At 35.2% G+C, this 22,800-nt stretch overlaps 1 pseudogene; it reads left to right on the forward strand.

Annotated features, from left to right (window-relative positions):
• Window positions 1-3,563: 3,563 nt before the first annotated feature.
• LOC137646350 (uncharacterized) lies at window positions 3,564-4,525 on the forward strand (annotated as a pseudogene).
• The last annotated feature ends 18,275 nt before the right edge of the window (window positions 4,526-22,800 follow it).

Here is a 22,800-nt window from a genome sequence, read left to right on the forward strand (position 1 = left end):
ACAGAAAAAATTGAACATGTGTGTAACAAAGAGGTGGTATGGTCTTGGGGATGTCTTTTGTGTTCATTGGCACCTGGTAATACCCTTTTAGGAGTCAACCGTTGAGAAAGCCTTCCTTTTATTCAAGTAGGAGGTCTCGTTAGCAATGTTTGGGAGGCGTTAGAAATCTGCTTCTGTCTGCATGTTTAGATGCCTGTAATCCCCAAGAGGGCATAAGGAATCATCCTTCTACAGGACGATGTTTAAGGGCGATGACTATGGGCTTGATGCCTTTTGGCATAGGCCCATTTCTTCCATTTTAGCAAAATTCTGTTTAGCATCTTTTAAACGATCCGGTGGGGGAACCCTAGGGGCATCATCATCTTTTTATACTGATAAATACCATGTTTGGTGGGAATTGAGAGCGGATGGTTAAGTTCTGGATAGAAGACTTAAAGGAACGACAAGAGAAAGTGGGTGTAGGCATCCGTGGGTGTGCTGATGTGGAGAACAAGGTCAAAGGGACCGACCGGAGAGGTGATGAGTAAGAATCTGCATTGACTAGCTGTCAATAAGCTACATCAAAGAGTATAGGGCAATGTTAGAGAAAACCCGCTCAAAGCATTGGCAACGTGATGTCAGTAACAAGAAAATTCTAATGATATTTAACTCCTCCAAGCGATTATATAAGATTCTTGTAACAATAGGTGGGCATCTCAGACTCACAGGAAGCTACCACGTGGACAATGGCATATTTAGACAGACTACGTCATTTCCTACAGAGTTTCCTTATCACCAGAAAATGGCAAGCATCCAAGTCTACTAAAAATACCAATCCCATACCTGCATCATGTAAAAAGAATAAATAAGGGTCAGGGGAGACCACTACAATAGGCGATGACTTAATTATATATATATTTTTTTGGGCCACTGACAACCGTTTGAGTATTTTTTCGCACCAGACACAAATCTGGAGTAGTAGTAGCATAACTGCAGTCAATGGGCATCAGTAAGTGGCTAATAAGGTCAATGGTTGGGGCGAGAGTAAGTAGTGTGTTCTTGGCGGCTTTGTTACCCACTACAGCATGCCACGGTGGAACATTTGCCTTTCCATATTCACATCAGGTTTAGTTAATGTTGAATAGTATACTTCCTCGCAAGGAGTGTGGGCAAAGATGGAGGTCTTGAAGGTGGTGAAGTGGCTGGCAATAAGGGCGTCATCAGTGGTTATAAGGTTCTTCAAGGGAAAAATATCGACATCATGTATGGAAGCGTGTGCAGGTTCTGGTAAGCACCTGAAAAAGTACCATGTTGCTTCACCTCATTATTATAGTTCTCTGCGGCTGGTTGCTTGTGAGTGGTACTGGTCATTTACCTGAGAGGGGATTGAACCCTTCTGGTATCCCATTGATTGTAGAGTCAGCTGAAATAGCATGGCTATACAGGTCGCTGGTGATAGTGAATACTGCTCCTGAAGATATGTTTTAAGGACATCGTTGTCCCCTTGTTTGCAAAGCCAATCAGACATTTAAAAGAAAATGCCCTCGTGGATCACTGAAGGAGCATAGTCTGATTTGGTGCTTGACTAAGTCACATCCTTGATTTTAAACAGGACTTCAGCACAGTGGAACAAGGTGAACACTTCCTCGCTGGTGAAGGGTGGCAGTTTCCTTGAGTTGGTGTGTGTTGAAGAGTCAGGTTTGGTGGCTGGCATTCTCAAACAGTAGGGCACAGCAGTGAAGGGTATGGCAGGAGGGATCGACTCTTCCAGTGGTCACCAATTGTGTGAGAGGTCTGTTTAATTGAGAGTTGAGATGAATGTAATTAACTTTATTTCAACAGACCACGAGTTTATACACAAGAAGAACGTCACAGAAAATCAAACAAAATAATTCATGAACAGGCAGACACAAATAGGTTGTTATCACAAGGGGATAGCCATCGATACAAAAAAAAAAATTAAAAAAATATGTTAAAGTATACGACCGTGTGTAACACATGTGTGTTATAGGTAATATTCTTCGCACTCCATGAGAGAGATTACTTCATATCTTAACTAGGATCTACAAAGCAGTAGTTTCATAAGTATTACTGTTTTCATCGATAAATTACTCTTTTTATTTGGCAAAATCGCTACTAAAAATTGTTGACATTTGGCAATAGACAGATAACAGATTTACTGAAAATATCAGAATTACTGAAAACCATTGAAAGGAGAATTGAATTTTTATATATTTAATGTAATTTATCATTAACTTACATGAATAAGAAATATGCAATATACAGAAACTTTAATTTTAAATCAGGTTAATTGATATGTATAAGGGAGAGCCAACTATATACTCCATCAACCCAAGTTAGTTAGCCTATTTATTTTTGACATTCGGTGTCAGACTTCAGGTGCCTTACTTCAGCCAGAAAAGCAAAGCCTTTCCTTCTCTACTGCAACCATGAAAAAATAAAGATGAACACTTACATAGATATGTATATCTGTGGTGAAGAAAACAGAAATATCTTTCAGTAATTATCGCAATATCTACAAAGGATAATTGGTGATTAATTAGGTTTTCTTCCCCTTAATCGGATGAAAATTGCTTGATACTTTATATGAAAATATAATCATATGATCAATTGTAATATTATTATCCACTCATGTACTAAGAAAAACTATCTGCTTAACTACTTACTCCTATTTTCTTTCATTAAAAATTCCCTTGATTAGCTATGATGATCCACTGAAAACACAAAATTATCATTGCATAAGAAAGAAAAATTTTGAGGCTTACTAACTGAATTTTATTTGTAGAATGACTGGAAATTTATAGTCCTAGCATTCCTAGTAGGAAATGCATGTTTTGAATTATGAAGGAAAAATTAAAAACTAAGCTACACACGTATAGTATATTTTTTAATTAATAAATAGTTAAGTGGACGCCTTTCGGGAGCGGTCATGGGTGAACGAATGGCCCAAAGATAAGTGGGGTAGTAGTTATAGAGTTAACTGGATTGTAACAATACAGAATGCATGAAAATTCTCAAAGTTAATTAACAAAATATATAAAAAACATGATAGACATACATTCATCACTGTTAGATTAAAATCTGTAAGCCTATTCATGGCTATAGCATATGCAGGACCCAGCCCTATGTAGTTTACAAACAATAATGTTATATGTCTTCTCTTATATATAAACCAGGACCCATAGATTAGACGGGTCAGGTTACGCGCCGGGAGACAGGGTCCGGGGCTTGGCAAGTGAGGTCAGGTGAGCCACCGCAGCTTGCTATCAGGTATATCTCCGGGCATGATTTGGATGAATATGTCAAATCTAATTAAGTGTAATGCTTCTGTTTTATGTTTATCTGATCTATAAGGATTTATTCTATAATCCCACTTGCTACTACTTAGTATTTGTCTTGTTTCTGAGGTTATCTTTTACAAGTCTTAATCCATAATCTGTTGTCATTTTGGCATATAAGTAGTGACTGTCGCGTACTATGCCTCATTCACAAACGTATATGCTTAGGGTAAACGTCTGTCTGAACACGTTCCTTGATTACAAGTTTAGGACAGAAAAATAACCATGCTAAGCAATTGCGCTGTGTATGGGTGTTATAACCCGAAAAAAGAAAGTCAAAAAGTTTAATCTAAAGATTCGTTTCTTCCGATTTCCGAGAAATTAATTCCTGAGAGATGCATGGATACAAGCATGTCGACGATCAGACAGGATTGATCCTGACCATGCTGTTATCTGCTCTATACATTTCTGCACAGATGATATTGCTAACCACCTGAAATCGCGTCTCCTTGGAAGAGAAACACCAAAGAATCAATGGATTTTTCTCTGCTGAAAAGTAATTATTGTACTCACTTGGAAAGTTTTAATGTTAATAAAAATATATTCAATCTAAACATAAAAGCCATGCCAGTTCTATGAGTAAGATATATTTCTTCTTAGATATTAAATGTGTTTATATATTTCCATTTAAATGTAATTTCATTCATGTCCCTATTTCAATATTATTGTGGAGTATTATCTTTCAAAAAGAGATAAGTTGTCTATCATTATTATTTGCTGCCTTAAAATCATCTGCAATCCACATTTTATCATTATTCTTCATTTACTCTGTTTTAGATTCTTGTTCAGCTGAACCCTCTAGGAGATCTGTGAATTATGAACGATGTGAATTTAAGAGAATTGTTCAAGATTTGATAAATGTAGGTAACATGTAATTGCATAACTACGATGGACCTAATTCTTCCGATAGAAGCAACAATCCAGTCATGTGCAGTGAGGAAATGCAGACAGCATTACACACCCAAGAACCCAAGATGGTTCCGAAGTAAGAGTTTATGAAGGTCAAGATTAAAATACAAGAGGAAATACTCTAACTGAGGAGGCAACTGCAAGAAGGAAGAGAACAAAACAGCTGGTTATACGTTAATGAAAAGTCTTATAAGAAAGAAGAGATAGAAGTGATATTCAAATCCATAGCCACAGAAACAAAGATAGATGCGTTATTTGATAAGAAAGAGCCTCATTAGTGGTCCGATAACGATGTTGCTTTGACTTTCACTTTACGAAGTTTTAGCCCAAAGTGTTACAAATACTTTTGAGAAAAAAGGTATACCTTTGCCTTCTGTCTCCACACTCAACATGAGGGCTATATTTTTCAATTGTGAGCCAGGGTTACTGATATCTGTAATGTGTTTTATGAAAGAGAAAACGGAGAGTTTATTATCAATGGAAAGATTTGCAGTTATGAGAATGGATGAAATGAGTCTAGAAAAAGCTTACTCTTATGATAGAAGCGTAGACATTATGTATAAACCTCATGATAAAGTTCAAATTGTGACGGCGAGGGGACTTGTAGGTTGTTAGAGGTAGCCTGTATATTATGCATTGGATGAATCAAATGTCCAGAAAGTTCTTCTATTCCTAATAGAAAGCGTTGAAAAGCCCAGCTATCATATTGTTTGCAATAGTGCCTGACTTAGGTTCTTCAAATCTCCGTATCTGGAAAAAATTTAGAATATCTGCAGAACCCCGGAAAACTTCTTTTAAAAACTGTGTCCAGACAGGGGAATTTTTACGTTTTCTGATGCACCGCATTTGATAAAACTTATCAGGAATAATTTTGTCAAGTCTGGTTTTAGACTAAAGGATGGGAGTTTAGTTTATGATTCTGCAATCCGTGAAATATGTAGCGAGAGAAAGACAGAATATACTCTTACCTATAAATTGAATGAAAGCTATTTCAACTTATTAGGGCATGAGAAACAACGTGTGAAACAGGCTGTACAATTGATATCCAGCACGACTGATAATGCATTAATCTAAATGGGAAAGCAAGGTCTACTAACTAACAGCAATTAGAAGGAGAGAGCAAACTTTACTTTCCAGGTTGACATGTGGTTTGATGTGATGAATTCATGGTGACAAAATATCCCGTAATGCTTTTGGTATTGATTATGAGGAGCAAATAACCATTTTGCAAGAAAAGATATATTACCTTGCAAACAATGGTGTCAAAATCCCACTTTAATTTTCTTGTATAAATTTTTTGAAGGGAATAATTTTGTCAAGCCGGTCCCTGATAGGTGTCTATGAAATGCTTATGAATTTGTATGGTGTGAAATTTATACCAGTAAGACGGCTGAATCAAGAAGTGCTTGGACACTTTTTTGGTTGCATACGCCAGATGAATGGGCCTTATGAAAATCCAAATTCAGTAAACTTAAAATTTTGCTTACGGAAGTATTTGCTAGGTAAAACATTTTCCTATTAAGAGAAAAAAGTCCAACAAAATTCAAAGAATTTGATATTCTGAATCAGCAAATGGAAACTACAGCAAGTGCAATGCAAATCAGCGAGAGAGAACTATCCGTAGAATTATGACTGACTAATTCTTTTTTTCAGAACAGTGGAATTTGACTTTGAAAATGAAAATGAAAATGAGGAAATAGTAGATTTCTGTAAAGAACCTGGCAATGAGCCTAGAAAATATAAATTACTGATATCTGAAGTAATAAAAGAAGAATCTCTTCGGTACATTTGTGGTTATATTGTAAAAAAGTTTGCATTGAAATATCCCCATTTAGGAGTTAAGGCAACAGAAATCAATGAAAACGTCAAATCCTGGCTTTGCACCATTAACATAGGTGGACTTTATGCCCCCTCTGACGAGTTCATGTCCCAGTTATCTATAATAAGAGAAATTTTCATAGCTTCTCATGGTGACTCTTTAAGAGAAGGCAAAGACTGCATAAAGTCACTAACTTCTGAAATGGAGTTATCAGGAGTCGATCTTCCCAAAGATGTGATAAAATATTTTGATAAAATCTGTTTTTTAGAATAAGACATTTGAACCTAAGATATTGTAATAAAGAAGAAGAAAAATATAGAATGCCGTAGTATTGAAAAAAGTTAAATAAATTGTAAATATGTTAACTATGTATGTTTGTTTATAGCAACAATTAAAACTACAATAAAATATCTAATTATTTTTTTTTTCTGTTATTCCTGTCAATTGTCAGAGCCATACACATGGTTTCCGTTAATGGTGACCTCATTTCTCTCCTCTCAGTGCTTAGTGTTTCTCTTATGATCAAATTGCTTACTTATAAACAAAGAGACCCAAATGCATGTTGAAAGTTTACCTGAGGCTTAGTTTTACTGAAGGAGTAAGGATTTAGCTGCGAGAGAAAGAATGGTTTAAATCTTATCTCTTTAGTACGATTATATACTTATGAACGAAAATAACGAACATAAAAGTTTTAACCCAAGCAGAGAAAGGAAAAAAAAAGAAAAATTAGTACCAGGAGCAGGTAGGCAAAGAAAAATAAGGGGATAACGGAATTAAGTGTACTGTTCTTGTCAATACTTAGCGCTGACCAAGCTCACCTGTCTCGGGTGGCTCACGTGATGACATCAGGGGAATAGGGCTTATTTTCGTCTATTGGTGACTTGAGCCGTCTAATGCATGGGTCCAGATATAAACTAAAAAGGGAGTTTTCTTTGTGTGTGTGTGAGAGAGAGAGAGAGAGAGAGAGAGAGAGAGAGAGAGAGAGAGAGAGAGAGAGAGAGAGAGAGAGAGAGAGAGAGAGATAATTATCATTGTCTTAATTGACTAGGCAAGAGAAGCAGGTCACGCACAGTCCCTCAGCCCTACCAGAGGACCTTTGATGTGGTTGAAGAGGACGATCAAGTCTGATGAAGTCAAGTGACCGCAGTATTAGTTCCCCTTTGACGAGACAAACTTTTCAGCGGGATTCATATTTTTTGAACGTTAGATAAGATGGCAAATGCAATATTTTCTATCAACGTAAAAGAAAGTCTTGAATTTGGAAGAGAAAGCGTTATGCTAATTCTTTTATATCCAAAACTTTCATTTTACTTTTATTGATTTGAGGCGCTAAGGTAAGGTAACTACAAGGGATCATTTGCTTAGTGGTCTCTAGTATGTCTTCTTTTATACTTTTATTAAATGTTTTGGAATATTCAAGATACTGAATTCACAGCAAATAGGAAAGCCATTCATGTTTATGTGTTTTCAGATATCGCAAACAACGTTACACCAAGAAAAAAAAAAATAATCATAAAAGTGTTCAGAGCGGAAATTCTGTAAATGATTACATAATGATATGTAATTATTTTCATATAAAATGGTAGGGTGTAAAATCAGTTAGGAATCAGAGGAAGAAATGTTTTTTATTTAAAAATTTCTCTGAAAACTTATTTTAGAAAATTATTTTTCTTACGATTTTCACAAAACATATTAATTTAAAAAAAAAATCAAACATTGTGTACAGTTTTAACATCTGAATATGTCTATCAATATAATACCATTAGACAAAAGCAGTATTTAGTTTTAGACACTAAAATTGAAGAAACCATTTCTTTTTTAATATAACAAATTCTTATAGACACTACTTCCCATTCTCAATTATTTGCTCCTCACTATTTACCACTTAAATATAAAACAGTAAATCCCATTTTAGATATTTCAGTATCTTACAAAAGGTGGCGAAAAATATATTCAATGATGAAAAACGTCTTTTATCTCTTCTACACTATGCCAGTGTTTGATATTTGGATGACCTAAACGTGACGAAACTCACCTAGAAACTGTAGAGAAGATGCTTTAAACCAGAGGTGTTTGTTTAAGACACAGAAATAGGTTAGAAAACTTTTAATCTTTAACTGCCAGGTATTATTCGGTCTCTGGTGTGTAGATTAAAATTTGAAGGTCTCGGTCAGTGGCGTCGGTAAAGCCATGCGAAACGTTGTATTTGGTTTTACTCATTATAATCCAATATACAATAGTCACAGACTGCATCCAAGAGTTCAAGATCCACTTACGATATTTGTCTCTAGGGTTTTTTTTTATCTAATTATTCATTTACTCTTCCTCCGAGAATGACTGGCATCTGTTAAGTCTCTGGGTGTTCTAATACGAAACTGAAAGCAAAAAGTTCAGATATCAAGTATTTAAACTTTCCAAAAGATGGAAATTCTCGATTGCGCGGGAAACAATCATGTAGTCGACCTCATAAAAAGAGCCTTGAGAAGATGTGATTTGTTCTGTTAATTTTCCAAACAGTGATATCATGGATGATATGAATTCTGATTTGCTATGAATTGAAATTCCCGAAATTAAGAGAATTTTGACAAAAGATGTTATGCCCTCCTTTTTCCTTTATGGAGGTACCTTTTTTTCTTTTTGTTACAAATTATTCCCCACTGCTTATCATTGAAAACAATAATAGTGACCAAATGACGAAAATATAATTCCAATTAATTTCCATCATTACAGTGATAATTGTTCACTGATAGGTTATCACCTTACGTGAAAGAAAATAAACATGGTAAATGTAGATTTTATCTTATATCAGTTTTTATTTCTTTTTTTCTTTTTTTTTTGTTTAGAAACAAACCGATATGACAAATTATCAGAGGAAAGGTTTATGAGGAATCATGTATGTAAGAATAGTAATTGATTTGATAAAGGAAGTGGAACGTGTATGTCATCGAGTGGTAGCAACAGTACACGATTCAGGGCCCTGTAATCTTAAATTTAAAAGAAAAAAAATGTAATAGACACTTTGTGGAAAAAAGTCTACCTTGAAGCTATGAGCAGAAAAACAGATATTCCTTTCTAAAGATGCTCCCTATTTACTCCAATTTAAATTCCTAACATGCCGCTCATGCATGGCAGGGGCAAGGGACTGTGACATTACCTTATCAAGCAGTACAATGCCCTAGAGACTGACCATATAACCAAAGAGGGCCCGGCAATAGCTGCTGATGACTCGGCATATCGATCTATAGGCTCGAACAAACCAACTATCGTTTTCTCACAAGGAGAGGGATGTTGCAGCGACCAAAGGATCTAACGAGTTTCAGTGGGATTCAAACCCCAGTAGGATGTTTACCAGTCAGGGACGTTATCACATAGGCCACCACAGGAATAACCTAATAGATTCTGGGTTGATGTTGCAAAACTAAGATAGAATTTCAGATCATCCGAAAAGAGAAATGGTAATGAATTAGAACAGAGTATGGACTGACTTGAGAAATAAGTCAATCCCCCTAAATGTTTATGGGTCAGAACGACAGCCTGTTAATTATGCTGAGCAGTGGCTGTCAAGAAAGTGCGGTGATGATCTTAATTTTCTAGGAAGAAAGTGGTTTTTTTCAAGAATAATCACTGGAAAGCAACAGCTTACCTCATATCGTTAAGGGCTGAATGATTTGCTATTATGAATTCTTCATCCATGAAAGGCGACAAACCCACTCGAGGGCGTTCGGCATAAATTTGGAGTATCAATCAAGTACAGTGTGTAAAATTATTAATATCATGTCAAAAGTAAGTATTATGAAATATTTATGTAGCCAAATCAATGGATTGCTAAAAGAAAAAAAATATCTCTATCAATTTCCAAAATGGATAATTCTCTCCTGCTACTGTCTTCTAGGCTTGTTTGAAACGCTTAAAGCGTCTTATCCTAATGCAGTAAATTTCAAGTAGAGACTGAAAGAATATTTGTTAAGGAACGAAATAGCTGTGATAAGTGAGATGTGCAATAGTAGTTCATGCGATGAAGAGAAAGACTGCCTTCCTCATACATTAGTAGCCAAGTGTTCATTTACATGAGGAAAAAGAGATAGTAAAGAACTAGAAATTTACTTTGAAATTTGCCTTAGTTGTCTCATTTTAAGAGATTTTGAATTTAATTAAGAATCATGGACAGTTGATGAGATTCCAGAGGTAATTAACTGAAACAAGCAAAGAGAATGAAATGCATGCAAGACTCAGTTCTAACACTGAGGACGAACCCTTGACGTATATGGGACGTTATAAACTTGACAAAAAAAATTAAAACGTTCAAAAGAGAAAAAAAAAAGAAAAAAAAAGGTCCAGTGTTGTTGGGAATAATAAATGTTGGATAGTTGTAATAAACACATATGGTCTTCATGTAACCTTAGATTATTTCTTTTCCAAACTAGGTAAGATAAGAGAAATCTATCTAGTTGTCCACGGTGAAAATTTGAAATGGGAAAATCATTGCATGAGAACACTTTATGATGAAATGAGAGTTGTAAAAGTGGCCTTACCTTTTACGTCATACTTCTTTGCAAAAATCTTCATATTTTGAGACATAAGAATTAGAGAAATAGTAATTTCAATAAAAAAAATCAAAAGATTACAGAAGTATAGATCGGAAATATATGAAAATTGTGAAATAGAGTAATTTATAACTTATTTATGAAACTTCAAATGATATTTCATTTATCTATGAAAATTGCAATATAGAAACTTAGTAAATAGATTTTAATCTAATTTATGGAACTGTATAACATTTTATTTATACTTTTATACAAGTAATGAACTGAAATTAATTTGTTTCATGTTTTCTTGAACGATGCTGCGTTGGTGAAGAGTGCTAGAGTAGACAACAATATATCATATTTCCATGAGAAAAATATCCAATAAGAAGATAATTTAATTAAAAATCGGTAAGGGGTGAATAAAAAAGGTAAATATGCAGGGTCTATCTCTCCCAGTACCTGAAGCAAACAACAATGCACCTTCACCAACTTTTCAATCCGCAACCTCAAAGCCATCAGGGGACTCGCTTCTGACAAAGGAAAGACGTGAAGGAAGTTCAACAGCCCGGAGCGAAGTAGTTGTGAGAGGAAGGTTTGGGATGTCATTGGAGGAAACCAGTCAATTATGTCTGGCGAGAGGAGATATAGTGGTCCTAGGTAATTTTTCCATTTGAATTGTGTTAGACCCGTGGATGGCCGGTGCAACGAGTGCTTATTTTTGGCAGGTAATCTAGCGTCTTCCGAGGATCGCCGATATGACGGACATAACCAATTCCATGGACGCACGCCTCGTGATGATACACGTTTAAAGGCAAGGCCGGTCATGAATGGCAGAAGCATGGGACAAGGATATATCACTATCAAGCAGGACAGTGCACTTGAGATTAACCATATGTTTATAAGGTCAGCGTTCAAGCCCCCTCTCCACCCAAGCTAGGACCAAAGAGGGCCATGCAATGGCTGCTGATGCCTCAGCAGGTAGACCAATAGGTGCCCCAAACACCAATCTCCCTCCTTAGCTCCCAAGATTATTAAGATTGCAACGACCAAATAAAGTAATGAGTTTGGGAGGGACTTGAACCACAGTTTGGCGTTCACCAGTCACAGTTGTTACTATATTGACCACCAGTGGAAATAAATATTAGTTGAAGTGTCTCAAAATTAATCCTCTATAGAGTTTCGGGTAAAACAAGATCAAGTAGCCTTCTACTGCATAATGGCATGATACAAAAAACAGAACGCTTCAAAGCGTTTATGTATTTCCTCTATATATGTATTGCCTCACACTGAGGGACCTGGGGGAGCCGAAACATAGATTAACGTAATAAGATGAAATCAAAGATCGCTCAACTATAGCAGACTTGGAATGCTAGGTGAAGGAGTCACACACATCTTTAAAATTAAATACACAATAATATTACCAATTTTTGAAAAACACTATTCACAATATACGTTGGGGAGAAATTAGTATTCACGTTTAAGATGAAAAACGTAGTGGCTGGATAGGTGCAGGTGAGAAGACTGCCGGACATTGGCTCTTTCAGAGGGTCAGGCTGGATCCTTGGTCGCTATGCATTACTATGCCCTGTATATACCATCTTAATTCATTCTGGAATCTTCCAGTTCAGCCATTTGGAAGGGTGGGGCATGGTCTATTGACGTCAGGTTGCCCTCTTGGCACTTTGATGTAAGGTCCATTAGTCACCCAACAAGGTAACAACAGCTAACTCCACCCACCTTCTATGATAACATTAAAAAAAATGAATAATTTTTTGTCAAGAACCTTCATGCATTTTCCAACCACGTGGAAAAATGATGAAATCCTTAGCAATTATACCTTGTGTGTGTCATGCATACCCTTTAACAAGATACATAAAACTTTGTAACCAATGTATGTGAAATGAATATATTTCTTTAAAATAATGACAATTTACTTATACTGAACTGAATGGAAATACTCCTAAATGAATGATGACAGTCTTATGTAATTCATATATATATATATATATATATATATATATATATATATATATATATATATATATATATATATATATATATATATATATATATATATATATATATATATATATATACTTAAGCTTATATGAGTAGAACTCACCTTATAAGCTGGCTATATATTTCTTGAAAACACAAATGAAATTCGTGAATGAAATAATCTACTCTCCTGACGACTAGCTTCTTAAGATAGATTCCCCAAAAAGATTATTTATTGCGAGCCTGAATTCATTGATTCAGCCCAAGATAAATGAACTGTAAACCCTGTTCTCTTATACATGATATATGCTTCAAATTAATACAATATGGATGCAAATATAATGACCATCTAGTATTTTATCAACCAAATTAAAGGATTTTGATCTGAATAAATGGTAATTTCTTCCTTTTGTGGTCCATTTACATAATGTCCAAACTTCCCCATCGCTGTGAGTACCCCAAGTAGCTCCTTTTCAACTGTCGAATAGGTCTGTTGACGTTTCTTCAGACGGGTTGAAGAATTTCTTTTTCTTCCTTCTTATAATAACATATCCCCAATCCCAGTGTCCGGCACATCCACTTGGACAAGGAATTTCTTGTTTAAATCCGGTGCTTGTAGTATCCGTTTCAATAAGTTAAAGTATACCTTGCTTTGACTTTTCCATTTCCCTGGGGTTTTGATAACGTAGTTCAGTTCTCTGATCTTCTCCAAAATCTGGAATGGTCCTTAGAAATTGTTGTTGAGAGGGAATCACCTTATCGGTAAGCAAACCAACACCTGTTGTTCTCCCATAAACTGTCTAATCTTACTTTTTATACCAAACCTTATCTTCATTTTTATTTGGCTCGTTTTCAGGTTTTAAAGGGAAAAATCTTTTATTTTTCTGATCCTTTTGCTCAAATATTTGACATAATCTCTATCCCTTTCCTCTCGATATTTCCATTTTTCTGCCAACAATTTAATCGGTCCTCTTCTTGTCCAAACACCATTTCATTGGGGCTACATCCCATTCATTCTTGATAAGCATTGCGTACCTCAAATAATATCAAATTTTGTCTGATATCTCATTCATTTCCTGTTTTGTTGCAGTATTTTGTTAACATACTTTTTAGAGTTTCATGGAATCTGTCTAATGCAAATCAGGTCTCCGGGTGATAGTCAGTAGACAGTTGTTGCCTTAATTCCAATAGTTTCTTTTGTGCTGAAAAAAAATTTGATATAAAATTTGTTTCTTGGTCATTCTGAACGATTTCCAGACCACCGAACTTGGTAAAAAAGACTAGTAACTTCTCAGCGATTACTTTGGCACTGGTTTTCCTCAGTGATATGGCTTCTCTGTATCTCATCACTGGACACATCAAAGTTAACGTATATTCGTGGCCTTTCTTCGTTACTGATAATGGTCCAACAATGTCGATCATTACCTTGCTGAAGGGACTTACTTATACTTCAATCAGGTGTAATTAAGCTTTTTTACTTACTCTTTTGGCTTTCCAACTATCTGGGAAACGTGACATGCACGTCAAAACTGGCGTACATACTTATGCCAAAAAAAAGTCTCTTCTTATTTGGCATTCCCAGGGATATTGGCGGGTCTATGGTTCCTCAAAAGTAATCCATCCTTTAGGTAATAACAGGTGGGAGACTGCTGCATCTTCTTCTCATCCACCATATTGTACAATAATTTTGTTAATGTTGCATGCTTCCATTGCAATCCTATCAACCTTTTCTAACTCACTCGTCCTACTTTTAATGCTAGGTTTTCTATTTCTTCCAAGTATATTGCTTCCATGTCTCTCTGTTCATTTGCCTAGCATTCCTCTTCTCTCAGGGTCTCTCGGACCTATCCTCTAGCGTACTATCAATGGAAACCTCTTCTGTAAAAAAATCTTCCAAGTTCATCGTTTGTCATCACACAACCATGAAACAGAATGGATAGTCCTTCTTGAGCTCAGTCGTACAACTATACTTCAGTGGTTTCTCCATTAAAATAGGGCAAGGCACAAACGGCACTCCACCAACCTCACATCCCACTAGGAATTCTACTCTTTCGATAGCCAATGAATCCTTTACGTCATAATCAAAAGACCTGTCACCAACTCGCTAAAGTTTCAAACTGCAAATATATGTAACTTCCTCACCTCCTATGCCCTTCAAAATGACATATTCTCCTATGAGAGACTGTTCCACCAGCGGGTGAACGCATTGTGTAACCACACTTTGATTACAACCTGTATCATGGAATATCTTGATCGAGATCCGCTCACTCCCATCCAGAGTGGCTAACACACCTTCATAAATATATGGTTTGAAGGCATCCAAGCTTTTTGGGGTAGTCCTGTTCGTCGTGTAAACGTTAACTGGTAGATTTTCCCCATTGACCTTTTCCATTTGATTCTTCGCCTTCTTATTCTGTGGAGTTGAATTACCCTCAATCACTTGGGCAACTGCTTTAGGCTGGTTCAAGCAACATTCCGTATTGATATATCCTTTTTTGCCACACTTATAACAAATAATATCAATCTTTTGCATGTCGTACACAACACCAGAATGAGGTCGATTCTACTATTTTTGTTGTGATACTGTCACATTCTGTACATTCTGCTTTAGGAGAGTACCAGTGGTAACTAAAATTACTGCCAGATCTTTGTTCAGAGAGCATCTATAATGTTTATAATGCTCCAAGAAGATTAAAATTACGCTGCAACTATTGAACTTATTCTCATAGTTATTTGTGAACAGATTTCCATGATTCGGCCAATACTTGACAAATGGTCGGAGCGACAGTTGAAGCTTCATACCCAAGGAGGGCTTACAACTGATAATATAATCTTCACTCAGCAAAGCAGCTCTATGAAGTCTCTTCACCTTGCTCTCTCAAGTACCTTATAAGCGTAATAGATGAAAGTAATTTTTTCATGCGTCTGCATATTTCGGAATCTTTCATATACACTGGCAGCACGCTCCTCTTAACTTCTTGATACTCTTTCATCATGTCCTGAAAAGAGGCAAAATATTTGTTGCCTCCTTTTCCAATTATGACTTTCTGCAATAACACAGGTCTTTTATCATCTGGCCATTTCATCATCGACGTGACCGTTTCAAAATGATTGAAGAACTCGCCGGGAGCTTCTTCTGTGACGTTTGGGATCAATCTTAGGGCATTCGCTACATTAAACATGAGATTGTGCATAGCAGGGGTCACACCTGTCTCAGTTGACAACCTTGCACAAGCATTCAAAAGTTTCAATTCCCTTCATGTCTTGCTTCTTCTCTCTCTCTTCTTCCCGTCATGCAATTTCTCTTGATTTCATTCCCCTTACATGCCTGGGAACTTTGACTTCTTCTCTCTCCATTTTTTGCCGTCTTGCAATTTATCCTACTTCCACTTTCCTTGCATGTCTTGCAATTTCTTTGGCCTCTTCTCTTTTTCTCTTTCTTCTCTTCTCCAAAAGGTTACAAGCTGCTGCAATATCTTCCTTTGACCAATTTCCTGAGATTATCAATGCTTCTAAGAGTAGACATTTGATTTAGGTTTTAATCATTAACCAGTTGCATAGCCAACACCTGCCATTGAAATAGTGAGCCACTGAGTTCTAGTTATATTAGCTTCCAACAATTTCAGAATAGTTGGGTTTTCCAAAAACTCCTCCAAAAAATATATCCCAACAATACACATAATCATATCAACACTAAAGTAGTCAAGCCTTTAATCAAATCACGGCCGCGTTACCACAATAATTGAATACAGACTCGCTCGATCCTGTGGTATGAGCAGTAAAAAATATATATTACAACTAACGAAAATACGTAAATTTCCAAGCTCGAAAACTCATTTGCTTTATATTACATAATCTGATACCCAAAAGAAAACATCCAGGCTCTGAAAAAAATATGCAACACGCAGACGGTGATATATTTGAACACTGGATATCGAAGAGGTCTGTTCACTTCACACTCAAAACAAAACTAAGTTATTACCTTACTTTTACGAAACCTATTCTAAAACTAACGTCTACACCTCCAAATTATTTACCCTGTCCGACTGCTAACCTTGTAAGACCTTCTACATATTTTGAGTTGTGCCCAATATATCCGCCACCTTATGGTTTCCGGGTAAACACATTAGTGGACAGTTTAGATATAGATAGAAATAAAGTGTTTCTATGTAAGATAACATCAACCCCTCCTTGTAAATTACCAAATATATCTTTTTGTAAATATATTATTGCTATAAAAAAGAACATGACTTACTACGAAGGCAGATTGCTTTTTATGGGACATGTTGAAGAACATAGGGAATCATCTTCTATATGTATACTGATGGCTCCAAATCTGATACTGGCGTTAAATTTGGAGTATATAGTAGTGCTTTTAATTGTAGGTGCACTTCCTCTGACATCCTCTATATTTACTGCCGAATTAATTATATTGCATACTAACTACTATTGCGAAGATAGCATTACAAGGCAAGGGCAATTTCACAATTTTTAGTGTTGCAAGAAGCGTTCTACAGTCTTTAAAACTTTTACTTTCAATAACCCTCTAGCTTTAAAGATTTTAGAAGGGCTTTCGATTATTGGTATGAGAGGTATAACAGTTAGATGTTTTGGGGTTCTAGCACACATAGGTGTGCCTGGATATGAGAGGGCGTATTTACTGGCAAAGACTGCTGCAGCGTAATTGCTACCAAAAATGTGTCCCATTATTTATAATTATTTTTTTTACCTACAATTAAGAGTTTTATTCATAATAATTGACACAGCATTTTGACGGTTTATTTGAAAATAAGATAAGTGAAATAGGTAATGTTTTATCCCCTTTGAGGTATAACGGGATGTCCCAAAAGTGGGAGACTACTCTTTGTCATCTCCACATTGTCACACTCGCATGACACATGAGATTTGCTGGATGGCCAACATGATGTGTCCTAAATTGCTTGTGGTATTTTTAGCTTTATCACAGAAGGTCCTCTCGGAGTCAATGACCTCAGATATCTGGATACCTAAAAAACTCAAATTAAATATTCAATCAATGTATATATATATAAATATATATATATATATATATATATATATATATATATATATATATATATATATATATATATATATATATATATATATATATATATATATAGTGAAGGGATAGGTGCAAAGTGCTGAAATAATTATTGGTGATTGAAATAATAGAGTCTTTAAAATTTAATGATAATTCAAAAAATTATACATTCACTAATTCCATTAGAAATTAATTCATGTAAAGGTTTACTTTTACCAGATAATGAAAAAAGATGACACTTCAACACTACTTCATAGTAAATAAACAGTGATTACACTTACATATGCGTAACTATTACGCTTACACCCTTAAGGCTCACAAAAGGTTACTGAACAGTTAAGAAAAAATAAATACAATTTACTTTTTACCCAAATCTCACAGGACTTGTCACAAAAAATATCATGTAAAACATAATTACATTAACATCCTTCAATTTTAAATTAAACACACAATAATATCACCAATGTTTGAAGAAGACTATACAGAGTTTACATGGGAGAAAAATCACTATTGAGCTTTGAGAGGGAAAACGTAGTGACTGGATAAATTCTGGAGATAGGACTGCCGGATGTAAGCTCTTTCAGAGGGTCAGGCTGGATCTCTGCTTGCTATGCATAACTAGGCCGGATATATATCATCTGAATTCATTCTTAAATCTTCCCGTTCAGCCTTCTGGAAGCATGGGGGAATGGTGTAGTGGGGGCCTTTCCCAATCATAGGTTGCCAACTTGAAAGTTTGATGTAGGGTCCTTTAGTTGCTCAACAAGCCATCACTCTCGGGTAACTCCACCTAGCTGCTATCATAACATTGAATAAAAAAATAATTTTTAGTCCAGAACCTTCATTCATTTTCCAACCACGTGGAAACATGACTAAATCCATAGCGATTATACCTTGCATGTGTCGTAAGTACCTTTTGGTAATATTACATAAGACTTCGTAACCACACTACGTGATAAGAAAATTTTGTTCTTTAAAATAACTTAAATATACATATAAGGAGCTAAATGAAAATATAACTAAAGAAATGACGACAGTCTTTTATAATTTACATATATTTACTTAATCCTACATGAGAGCAATTCCACTCATGAGCTGGCTATACATCTCTTAAATACAAAAATGAAATATGTGAATAACATAACTTTATATATATATATATATATATATATATATATATATATATATATATATATATATATATATATATATATATATATATATATATATATCCTGGTCCAAGATATATATATATATATATATATATATATATATATATATATATATATATATATATATATATATATATATATATCCTGGTCCCGGATACTTGTATGACATGGGCCTTACCACTTACCCATGAAGAAAGAGAAAAGTCAATGACAATTCTTTTGTACATATACCTGTCGAATTCTAGTTTTTTTAACTTAGAAGAATTTAAATGAACCCATCTTCACCAGCGTAGCTAATTGTTAGGTTTGTAACCTGGCTTTCGATTGATAATAAATTGTGCACATTTAAACGTGGTTTTTATCATATTTCAAATAAGCCATATACAGTATATTATTACATTAAAGTCTGGATTCTCTTAACGCCCTTGGGATCAGAGCCCCAGGCTAAATGACTTAAAAACCATAGTATCTGACTGGCCAGGTTTCAAACCCTTTTCCAGGATACTTATCTGATATTGACTTACCACGTAGCCACAAAGAAAGATAAAAGTCAATGACAATTCTTCTGCACATATACCTGTCGAATTTGGGCTTTTTGTACTTAGAATTGAAATCAACCCATCTTCACCATCGTAGCTAACTGTTAGGTTTGTAAACTGATATTCGATTAATGATAAATTTTGCACATTTAAACGTGTTTTGTCTTATATATCAGATGGGCCATATATATTAATATATAAAAGTCTGGATTCTCTTAACATCCTTGGGATCAGAGCCCCAGGCGAAAGGACTCAAAGACCATAGTTTCTGACTGGCAGGGTTTCAAACCTTTTTCCAAGATACTTGTCTGACATTGACCTCACCACTTAACAATGATGAAAAATAGAAGTCCATGACAATTCTTATTTACATGTACCTGTCAGAGTCAGGTTTTTTATACTTAGACTTGAAACCAACCCATGTTCACATTCTTAATCACGAAGAAAAATAGAAGTCAATGACAGTTCTTCTGTACATATACCTATCAGATTCAGGTTTTTTGTACATATAATTAAAATCAACACATCTTCACCATTGTATATCATTAGTAGGTATGTGACTTCGTATTCAATTAATGATAAATTTTTAACATTTAAACGTTTATTTCCTATTTCAGATAATCCATATATATCAATATTTTAAAGTCTGGATTCCCTTAACGACCTCGGGATAAAAGCCCGAGGCGAAATTACTCAAAGATCATAGTAACTTAATTGCCGGGTTTCGAACCCTTGTCCAGGACACTTGTATGAAATTGACCTTACCACTTAACCACGAAGAAAAATAGAAGATAATGACAATTCATCTGTATATATACCAGTCTAATTCAGGTATTTTGTACTTTGAATTGAAATTAATCCATCTTCACCATCTTAGTTAATTATTGGGTTTGTGACTTGGCATTCGATTAATGATAGATTCTGCACATTTAAAAGTGTTTGATTTTTTTTTGGGTCATATTTCAAATAAACCATGTATATTTATACACTGAAGTCAGGATTTTCTTAAGAACCACATGATCAGAGCCCTTGGCGAAATCACTCAAAAACTATAGGATGTGACTGAGCGGGTTTCGAACCCTGGTCCAGGATACTTGTATGACATTGACCTTACCACTTAGCTACAAAAAGAAAAAAAAAAAGTCAATGAGATTTTTTCTGTACATATACCTGTTGAATTCAGTTTTTCTTTTTTTTGGTGCTTAGAATTGAATTCAACTCATCTCCACCATTATAGGTAATTAGTAGGTTTGTGACTTGGCATCTGATTACTGACAAATTTTGTACATTTAAACGTTTTTTCTTTCACATTTCAAATAAGCCATATATATCAATATATTAAAGTCTGCACTGTTTTAACGACCTCTGGATCAGGGCCCCAGGTGAAATCACTGAATGACTATAGTATCTGACTGGCTGGGTTTCGGGCCCTGTTCCAGGATATTAGTATGCCATTGACCTTATCGCTTAGCCCCTTGGTCGTATATATCTTAAGCTTTTAATTTAATACTTCTCCATTTATCAGCAGTTACTATGCGCTTTATAGTCCTCAGTCATATGGGCCCTGGTCTTCCAACTATTCTAATGCCCTGTGGAGCCATCGTAATCTACCCATCACCATGATTCCATCCACATATGGCACTAGACTAACCTTTCTTATTGTTTCATTTTGAAACCTGTCCGCCGTTTAACTCCCAATATCCTTCTGAGGGTTTTGTTCTCAAATCTATTGAATCTACTGGAGATTATTTCATTGCCATACCATGGCTCATGTCCATAGAGTAAAATCAATCTCACAAAACCTATATATAGTCTGATTTTTTTAGACAATTTTAGGCGATTTGATTTCCAAATTTTACGCAACAATATCCATCGTCTAAATGTCTTTTTATCTTTCAGTTAACTTTAATTATAAAGACCCTATATTGGAGATTATACTTCCTAAATACTTAAATGATTCTACCTCATTAATCCTTTCTCCTTCCCGTGATATTTCATCTTCAATTGCATTCTTCATTCTTATCATCTCTCTCTTTCTTCTATTCATCTTCAGTCTCATGTCGTGTGATATTTCATGCATTCTGGTAAGCAAGCGTTGTAAATACTGTGGTGTTCCGATAACGAGAACAGCCTCATAAGCATACTCAAGTTCTGTTAAATTCCTATCACCAATGCAGTCCAATCCTGCTCCACCATCTCCGACATCTTTACGTTTTACAAAATCCTTGAGGAGGATAAACAACATAGGTGGCAGCACATTCCCTTGGAGTACTCCGCTCTTCATCGGAAATTTATTCGATAAGATTCCATTAACATTAACTTTGCACTTGCTATGCATATGAAGAGACTTAATCAAATTTACATATAGGAATTCCATAACAATGCAGAACTCTCCACAAAATTCGCTGGTGCATGTTGTTAAGGCTTTTTCATAGTTCAGTAATGCCGTCCAAATAGGATTTTTTTATTCTACGCATTATATTGCAACACGTCTTGAAATAAAAATTTGATCATTGCAACTTCTACCTTTTCTTAATCTGGGTTGTTCATCTCTCAGCTTTTCAGCAATCTTTCTCTCCAATCTCTTCAGAATAAGCATTCTATATATTTTCTTAACAACTGACGTAAGTGTTATGCCTTGTGATTATTGCAATCAGTCAGGTCCACTTTTCTTCTTTTTGGCTATTTTCACCAACACTCCAAGCTCTCATTCATCATATCTTTCCTCATCATGCCACATTCTATAAAATAATCTTGTAAGTAGTGTCAGAGTCGTTTCATTTACGGGCAGTATCATATCGGTAGTCATTCCATTGTATTGCGAGGTTTTCACTCTTTTTAGATTTTTGAGGATAGCGTCGACTTCAAACACACTGAAATCATTCACGGGCACATCAAGGTCTTCATCAGCTTAATGTATATCAATCCAATTATCCCCTTCATATCTCCTATTCATAACCTCAATAAAGTGTTTCATCTAATATTGTCTTTCTTCATCTTCTGTTGCTATAACAGAACCATCTCTCTTTTTGATGGGTATATGGTCCTTATTCTTTAATAAAGTCAAGATTTCATTAATAATTTTATGAATAATATCCACCATATCCACTCTCTGAATTCATAGCTTTATCAGTCTCATCGACTTTACTATCTAAATATTCGTGTTTTTTTTTTTTTTTTTTTTTTTTTTTTTTTTTTTTTTTTTTTTTTTTTTTTTTTTTTTTTTACCCCACCGTCAATACTGAAGTACTTAGCATAAGATTCCTTGTAATTTCCATTATTACTACGAAAACTTTCAACAATAAGCTTCGATCTTTGTTTTTTTTTTTATAGTATCACAAGTATCACTTTACATGTATGGTTTCCACCTTGTAACTGTATGTCCCAGGACATCACTACCAACTGATTGATATATGTTCTTAATATCACACCATTCA

Source organism: Palaemon carinicauda, chromosome 9, assembly GCF_036898095.1.
Source record: "Palaemon carinicauda isolate YSFRI2023 chromosome 9, ASM3689809v2, whole genome shotgun sequence".
Lineage (NCBI taxonomy): Eukaryota > Metazoa > Arthropoda > Malacostraca > Decapoda > Palaemonidae > Palaemon > Palaemon carinicauda.